Source organism: Psammomys obesus, unplaced genomic scaffold, assembly GCF_907164565.1.
Source record: "Psammomys obesus unplaced genomic scaffold, mPsaObe1.curated_primary_1811, whole genome shotgun sequence".
Taxonomy (NCBI): domain Eukaryota; kingdom Metazoa; phylum Chordata; class Mammalia; order Rodentia; family Muridae; genus Psammomys; species Psammomys obesus.
In genome coordinates, this window is record NW_026587216.1 from 24,099,309 (window position 1) to 24,107,931 (window position 8,623).

At 42.8% G+C, this 8,623-nt stretch overlaps 1 protein-coding gene across 1 annotated transcript in view; it reads left to right on the forward strand.

Annotated features, from left to right (window-relative positions):
• Window positions 1–8,050: 8,050 nt before the first annotated feature.
• The window catches only part of Stau2 (staufen double-stranded RNA binding protein 2), a 241,352-nt gene continuing 240,779 nt past the window's right edge, over window positions 8,051–8,623 (forward strand). Inside the window, exon 1 of the mRNA XM_055603173.1 lies at window positions 8,051–8,449. The gene's annotated coding sequence lies outside the window, so the exon portion shown is untranslated. The remainder of the gene's footprint in view (window positions 8,450–8,623) is intronic.

Sequence of the window (8,623 nt, forward strand, 5' to 3'; positions counted from 1 at the left end):
CGGATAAGGGAGGGAGGGGGCTATAATTGGGATATAAAGTGAATAAATTATGAAAAATAAATTGTAAAAAAAGGGTTAAAAATATTTCTGCCTGGCAGGGCTGGGCAGTAGTGGTGAATGCCTTTGATATCAACACTCAGGAGACAGAGGCAGATCTTTGTCCGTTCAAGGCCAGCCTGGTCTATGGAGTGAGTTCCAGGACAGCCAAGTATACACAGAGAAACCCTGTCTCAAAAAAACAAATAAAACAACAACAAAACACCAAAAAACTCACATGTTCATACATTTAAGTTAATAAAAGAACAAAACCATGTCTACAGTTTCATGATGTTTGTACTCTTCACTGAGATTTTCTTAAAGATGCCCCACCCCAGATTTTGAGAAATAAAACTGTTTCTAGTGTAACAATAGCGACACACACACACACCACTCAGATGCTGGTCTTAGTTAGATCTGGATGGTTTATTGGAACACCTTTTCCAAGCTGATCAATCAGGGCCACAGTAAAGAGCCTAACTGTAACTTGTAGAAGTTCTCACATCAGGGTTTTTATAGAAAGAACCAAATACAGAAGACATGGGGCGGTAATACATTTTGGCTAACCATACAAAGCAATATTATGTTTTTTTTCTAACTAGACAGAGTATTATCAGCTTCTTTAAACTGATTGGTCCTAAATAAGGTAAGTGAAGCAGGGCTTAGGGTCTTCTAGAGAACATTCAAGTTTAGCCAGCTGTGTAGATAAGAAGGGTGCAACCAGGGTGTAGCCAAATGAATAGATAACAAAGTATGAGTTATGTCACTATTGAATCATAAGGTCAGCTATGAACAACCATTTCCAGGAAGCAGAGTTGAAAAGTTTAAAATTTTGAACTTAGTTTCACCTTAGAAACAAAATGGAAGCTGAATACAAAGATGGCTGCCGCTTTGTCTCAAATAGCTGCAACAAAAACTATACACAGAAATAATTAAAAAATAAATAAATAAAACTTATTCCCAAAGCAATAATATTAGGAGGGAAGGTCTTAGGAAGTGATTAGAGATTATGAAGGCCCTGCTTCATTAATGCAATTAACATGTTTGTTTGTTTTTTTAATCAAAGAAGCTCAAGTTTTCTTGGCTTTACCCCTCCTGCCATATGAGCATAGAGCATGGCACCGTTCATGACACACAAAGAGAACCCTCTTTAGACACTGAATATGCCACTGTGTTGTTCTTAGACATGCTATTTTCAGAAGTGAGCAGTGTGTGTGTTGCTTAGAAATTGCTCAGCTTGAGGCAGGAGAGATGGCTCAGCAGTTAAGAATGCTGGCTGCTCTTCCAGAGGTCCTGAGTTCAATCCCTAACAACCACATGGTGGCTCACAACCATTTATAACCATAGTCCCCTAAGATCCAATGCCTTCTTCTATTGTGCAAATATTTGTACAAAAAGACAAAACGTCCATATACATAAATTACATAAATAAATAAAATATTTTTCAAAAGAAAGGAAAATCACTCAGCCTATGCTATTTTCATTATAGCATGTTAAATAGACTAAGCCTTTTTTCCTTCCTTTTTTTTTTTTTTTTTGGTGTTTTTTTTCTAAGTAACTTAGTCTTTCTTTCCCCCTTTTGGTTTTTCAAGACAGGCTTTCTCTGTGTAGCCTTGACTGTCTGGACTCACTTTGTAGAGCAGGCTGGCCTCTAATTCACCTCAATCTGCCTGACTCTGCCTCCCTACGTGCTGGGATTACAGGCATGCACCACCACGCCCGGCTTTTTAAAATGTCTTAATGATTTTTTTTTTTCCAATTCTACTTTATGAGCACTGGTGTTTCACCTGCATGAAAGTCTGCTGGTAGTAACTGAAGCCCAGTCCTCTGCAAGAGCAGTAAGTGCTCTTAACTGTTATCTCTCCAGCCCCTTAAGTGTAGGCTAATGGCTTACCTGCTCTCAGTGCTCCTTGGTGCTTCCATTCTTGAGCACTGAGAGGATTTTTCTCATAAATCAGCTCCCTTTTCATTGGTATGTTGGGTTGGAAAGATGACTGAGTAGGAAAAGGCCTCCAGTGCTAAGGGTGATGATTGTAGTTCATCTCCCAGGGGCTGACCCCAGCAAGCTGTCCTCTCCACACCTGTGCATACATGTGCAGAATGCATGCACTCTTGCTTGTGCACCCAACCTCTCTCTCTCACACACACACACACATATACCTAATAAATGAAAAAAATATATGTAAATTTAAAATGTTTAAATGTTTATTGGCATGAGACATCAAATTTGGAGTTACTATCCCAGGTCACTCTGATGATCACAAATGCGTGGGCATCTTAGGTCTTTGGGTCATACACAACTAGACTGTGGAAGGCCCTACCACTCTCTCAAATACATTGCCCACTTTTTATTTTTTAAGCAGAGGGCAGCATTTCTGTAAATTGCTTGTAAACATGTCAATGGGGAGAGAGGTTACCATCTCTGTTGTATGGCTCAACACTGCAGGCAGAATAAACCTTTCTTCAATTGCCATTTATAGATGTTTAATTATAGGACTGAGAAGACTTAGCTCTACTTGAGGCTGAGGCGCAATTCTCAGCCCCATTTAAAAGATTTCTTTTCCCTTGATCCCTAAATTTTCCCTCCTTGTAAATTTATTCCCGTCCCAAGAAAAGTTACAAAATAAGCAAAACACACTTTTAAATTGTGATAGCATATACAGTTCAAAGAGAAGAAGCATTGCACATTGAAAGATGATGGAATAAAGAGAGATTTTAGACTTTCACCCCTAAAAACTAGTGAAATGAAATTTCATTTACCCCAGATTCAGGCAATGCTAGCCTAAAAGAAGATCTGGGTAGTTTCCCAGATTAAATATGACTAAAGCATATTTAGTCTGATTAAAGCAAAATATGTTTGAATTATGGCACTTATTTCAGAAAAAGTAATACAAATGTAATATTGAACGCCAAAGATGAGTACTTTCCAAAACTACTTTACACTATAGCCAAATGTAATACAGTGTACATTCAATAACAGTGCTCAGCTCACACATGATAAAGTACGTATCAAGACAAAAGAACCAGTTGCTAACCTAACTTATTTAGTGTTTTAGCTATGTAAGAAGGAAACAGAGGCTTAAAATGCCATTTAACATTTACAGTAAGTTGTCTGTATCCTGGCCCATAACTCCAGCAGAAGCTGCCTCCTCTGCTGGAGTCCTTGCTGGTACACAGAACCCCAGCTAAGACCCTGCTCACAGACATCCAACATGTCTTCAGAGCTGACCCAGAATCCCCCCCTGCCCCAAAGCGCGCCATCTCCTTGTCTCCATATCCCAGCCCATAGCTCTGTTAGAAGGCCCCTGTTCTACTAGAGGCATTGCTACCTCCTCTGGTATCCAGAGACCCAGGTAAGACTCTACACACAGCCTGCCAACATTCCTTAGAGCCCGCCTAGCTTTTCCCAACAGCATCCCCTTCCATTTCCTCCATATATTGCCCACAACTCCAGCAGAATACCCCTGCTCTACCAGAGGCCATGCTGGTACCCATACCCCAGGAGGCTCCTGCTCTACAAGAGGTCATGCTGGTATCTGGAACCCCAGAGGTCACACAGGCCACCAAAACCCCAGTGGATACACTTTACTGGACCTGAGTATTTACTGGTCATCAGAACCATAGTCCACTCAGGCCAGAAAGCCAAAGAGAAAACAGAAACCAAGGGGAAAACATCTACCTGACAAAGATAAACTCAGAAATTGACTCCTAAGCCTATAATTACCCTAAACCTAGATGCCTAGAGGCCATCTTAAGAACACAATTAACAGCAGCCAGAGCAATATGGCACCACCAGAGCCCAGCTATCCTACTACAAGCCCTGAATATTCCAACACAACTGAAGCACATGAAAACAACCTTAAAACCAACTCTATGAAGATAATAGAGGTCCTTAAAGAGGAGATGAATAAACTCTTAAAGAAATTCAGGAAAACACAAACAATGGGAGGAAATTAATAAATCCCTTAAAGAAAGCCAAGAAAACCAACAAAGGTCAAGGAAGTTAATAAAAGAGTTCAAGACCTGAAATGGAAATATAAGCAATAAAGAAAATACAAAATAGCCGGGCAAGGTGGTGCAAGTCTTTAATCGCAGTACTCAGAGAGGCAGAGGCAGGTGGATCTCTGTGAGTTCGAGGCCAGCTTAGTCTCAAACAAAGCAAGTCCAGGGTAGTCAAGGCTACATTAACACACACATACAAAAACAAAAAAACAAACAAACAAAAAAAAACAACCCTGTCTCGAAAAACAGAAACAAAAGCAAACGAAAAGAAAATAAAAACTGAGGAAATCCTTGATATGAAAAATCTAGGTAAGTGAACAGGAACTACAGATTCAAGCATCACCAACAGAATAAATGAGATGGAAGAGAGACTCTCAGGTGTAGAAGATACAATAGAAGAAACTGATACATTGGTCAAACAAAATATTAAATCTAAAAAATTCCTGACACAAAATATCCAAGAAATCTGGGGCACTATGTAGCTCAGGGAAAGTATTAGGCACATAGTAGGCATTTGGTAAATGTTTGTAAAATTTACTAAAAATATTCAGTAAGTATTTGCTGAACCTTGTGCTAGGTTTTAGACAAGCAAAGATAAGGTAAGAATTTTAAAACATAGTGGAGAAAACACACAGCACAGTGATAAAAAATTCACACAAGCGTATAGAGGAGGGTAGCATACAGTGGGTGGTAGAGGCTACAGGAATTTTACAGGAGAAGAGATGTCAAGAAGAGGACAGGTGTGGGGACCCAGAGGCAGTCAGATGTGCAGATCTGTGAGTTCAAAGCTGGCCTGCTCTACATAGTGAGTTCCAGGACAGCTAGAGCTACATAATGAGACCCTATCTGTAAAAACAAAAACAAAAACAAAAACAAAACCCAACCACCTCCCAACTCCCCCCAAAAGAAGAAGAGGTCAGTGTATGAAAAGCAAAGACATGGGAGGGGTGGGGAGACACTACTTGTGATGAAACCAGCCCTGCTCCAACTGCTCAGACCTGACTATGGTGAATTTGACAGCATTGTTCTTTTAGTCACAGTTGAATACATGAGGGCCCTATGCGTGTGTGCAATACGGACTAGAGAGGGACAGCCAGTATCTTCCCCAATTGCATCTCCCCTAATCCCTTGAGATAGTTTCTCTCGCTGAACCTGGAGCTCGCTGCTTTGGGTTAGGCTGTCAGCAAGCAAGACTGAGCTGTCTCTGCCTAGTCGGAAAGCACTGGAGTTACAGGGATATGTGGGCATGCTTGGCTTTTGGAAAACATGTGCTGGGTCCTGAACTTGGGCCACTACCCTTGAGCCTCAAGCACCCTTACCACTGTACCATCTCCCCAGCTCCAAGTTTTGTTTTAATCAGGTGCCAATAGGCTCATTACCATCATTTTCAATTCCCATAAAATATTAATTTCAAAATAAATACTACAGGGCTAGAGAAATGGCTCAGTGGTTAAGAGCACTGGCTGGTCCTTCAGAGGAGCCGGGTTCAATTTCCAGCTCTCACATGGCAGCTCACAAACATCTGTTTCTGCAGATCAATGGCATCTAGCACCCTCACACGGATCTACAGGCAGGCAAAACACCAATGCACATAAAAAAAATATAAGTACTATAGTGACCAGAGATTCTTATGTTTTCCTGTCACTCAGATGCTGTGTCCTTGCACAGCAACTTGATAGACCTGACTGGGGTGACAAGGGACGGAGAGAAGACGAACACACACAGAGGCATGGACAAAAAGCTGGGACCACACGGACTGGGCTCTCTGATGGAAAAATGCCAGCTCCCTGGAAGCTAACTGTGTTTATTCTATACGAGTCGGACAGCGGCGTTGGGGTATGACCGTACGGAGGAGTAAGGAGGCAGGGTTCACGGCATACAGTTGGACCGAGGAGACCTGTCTACCTAAACTTGGTAGAAGCCGTCTCTGCATGGGGAGGAGGGGCAGTATTCAGGACATAGAAATGGGAGTAGGGGTTGGGGGGACTATGGCGGATGGTTTCTACACGCACTACAAATATCCACCTCACCTCTGGGGGCTGCCATTCCCCAGTTGGGTCTGAGCCTCGGGACCTTGACACAGCTGTACCTGTGTCAACAGCCCACAGTCATTTACTCCTCCATTTCCTACATGAATATAATTTCATGTGCTGACTTACCTATGCAGAGCAGTTGAAAGTACAGATTCAAGCTTAAAAAAACAAAACAAAACAAAACAAAACAAAACAAAACAAAAAAAAACTCCTTTCTATTGATTGGAAAAATATCTAATTGGGGTTTAAATTCCGTTAGAAGAAAATGGAGATAAAGTTTTCAGTTAACTTCAACGATCTGAATCAAAGGGAATGAATCTCCTGAACACTTCAGAGTCACTTCCAAATGTATAAACACATCAGTTTATTTCAAAACCACTTAGCGTCCACCCACTTGCTGTTGAATGCTGGGACTACAGAGATAAGAGAGCCAGCCCCACTGCAATGTGGAACAGGAACTTTTATTCTCCTGACTTAATTGTAGTCTCAGAGGCTTACCGCCTCCTTCTGCCAGCTTGGGCCTCGTCCTGGAAGCTTCTGGCCTCCATAAAATGGCTAAGAATGTTTGCAGCCTCTGAGAATAATAAGCTCAACCTTTCTTGTTCTTTCCGAGCTCTGGGCTGGCTGGTTCAACTGAGCTGTTCTGGCTCAAACTCCTCTCCCAGCTGACTTACTCAATCTGACTTTTCTCTCACCTCCTGAATTGCTCTGCTTGGCGTCAAACTAACTCCAGTAATCTTTTCTAGTCTTCTGGCTCCTTCTCATTCTCTGTCTCATTTGGTTTTCACCTGAGTTCTCTCTCTCTGCCACCTGTTTCTCTAGTACGGTCCCAGTAATACTGCTTCCTCTCTTCTCTCCATTGACCTTTAAGTAGCTTTCCTTTCTTCTCTCTTCTCATGAGAGTTGGCCATATCCTATTCTGTCACATCTTTCTCTGATTCATCATTTTTTTTCTGCCACTCAATTAGACATCACTTTCAAACATGGGTGCTTTCTTCTACAAACTAACTTCATTGTTTGGGATTAAAAGCATGTACCATCACACCTGGATTTAAGCTTTTTTTTTTTTAACCTGAAACTTGCTCTACACCAGGCTGGCCTTGAACTCAGATCTGCTTGCCTCTGTCTCCTGGATTAAAGGCATGTTTGTAGTCCATCGGGATCACACAGACCTAAAAGGTCTTTGGATGTGATCTTTTGCCAGAGCAGCCATGTTCTGAATTAACATTCCTCTACAACAATGCACTGTTTGGCAGGAGAAAACAAACAATGTAGTATACTTGCAAGGCCAGAGAAGAGGCCATCGGTCTGTGAAGGAATTAGCTTCTCTGGGAGACTTTTTCTGAACAGCTTTTTTTTTTTTTTTTTTTTTTTTTTTGATGTTCAGTGGATGAAGGGAGAGAGAATGACTTGTGGAAAGGAACAGGGGTAGGAGGCTTGTTTCCCTGGTATGAAGGGCATGTAGTCATTGGGATCATCGAAAATTTGAAGGAGGCCTAAGTAGCTAGAAGTCATTAATCAAGAAGTGGTGCCCATTTAGGGAGAAACCCACAAATTTAAAAAAGGTAGTGGAAGTGCAAAGTGAGAAAGGAGCATGGGGAACATGAAGAGATGGCCCACATATAGCAGAAGACCTGCCACGTGCCAGGCTCTATTTAGAGAGCCTCACAGGTATTGTCCTTATACATCTATTATCACATTTTGTCTCTTTAAAAATTGTGAATCAGTGGATGAGGTAATGGACCCACAATGCTGTCTCATTTGTAGAATTGGTTTTAAAATATGACTGAAATCACAGGGTTCACAGATATTCCCCAAGCAGACAAGGGACACTAAAGAAGTAACCCCGAGAAATAATAATGCCAGTGGGTAACTCTGTCAGAACACATTAATAGTTCTATTTCTAGACTTCTATTCTCGTATTATTTTTGGTGCCATTTATTTAAAGTGCTGACTTCATTGGTCTTAACTGGGTTGATATTATCTGGCCATACCTAACCCACATCAAAAACCAGGACGAATGAACAAGTAATTTGAGTTTTCTAGCACTGTTCAAAAAAACCAAGGATCTAGGACATCGTTTTAAGACGACCCTCATTTCTGGCTCCAAGAATTTCTCCTCCTTATGGTCACACAATATTCATTATTCGTCTTTTCTGCTGGAGAATGATGCCTGGGCACCCCGCCAACGCCGAGGAGCAGGTGATGAGGGCTGGCTAGTGTTTTCAGGTGGAGACAGCCAGCCAGCCTCCTCCCCCTCCTCCAGTCTAGAAAGGTGCAGGATCCGCCGAAGCGTGCGTCGCACCGCAGCGGAACGGAAGCGGGATGGTCGCGCGTCCCCAGCTCGGCAGCTGCGGGGAGTCGGCGAGCCGGGGAAGGTAGGAGCGGACAGCCGAGGGCCAGCGGGTGCGGGCCGGGACTGGCGGGAGGACCGGTGCTGGAGCACCTTTGCAGCCGCTGGGCGGGCACCGTGCCGCGCCGGGCGCTCTCAGCGCGCTCCCCCAGCGGCTCCCGGGAGGGGAGCCCCCCCGGCGCGGCCCGGAGACCGCGAG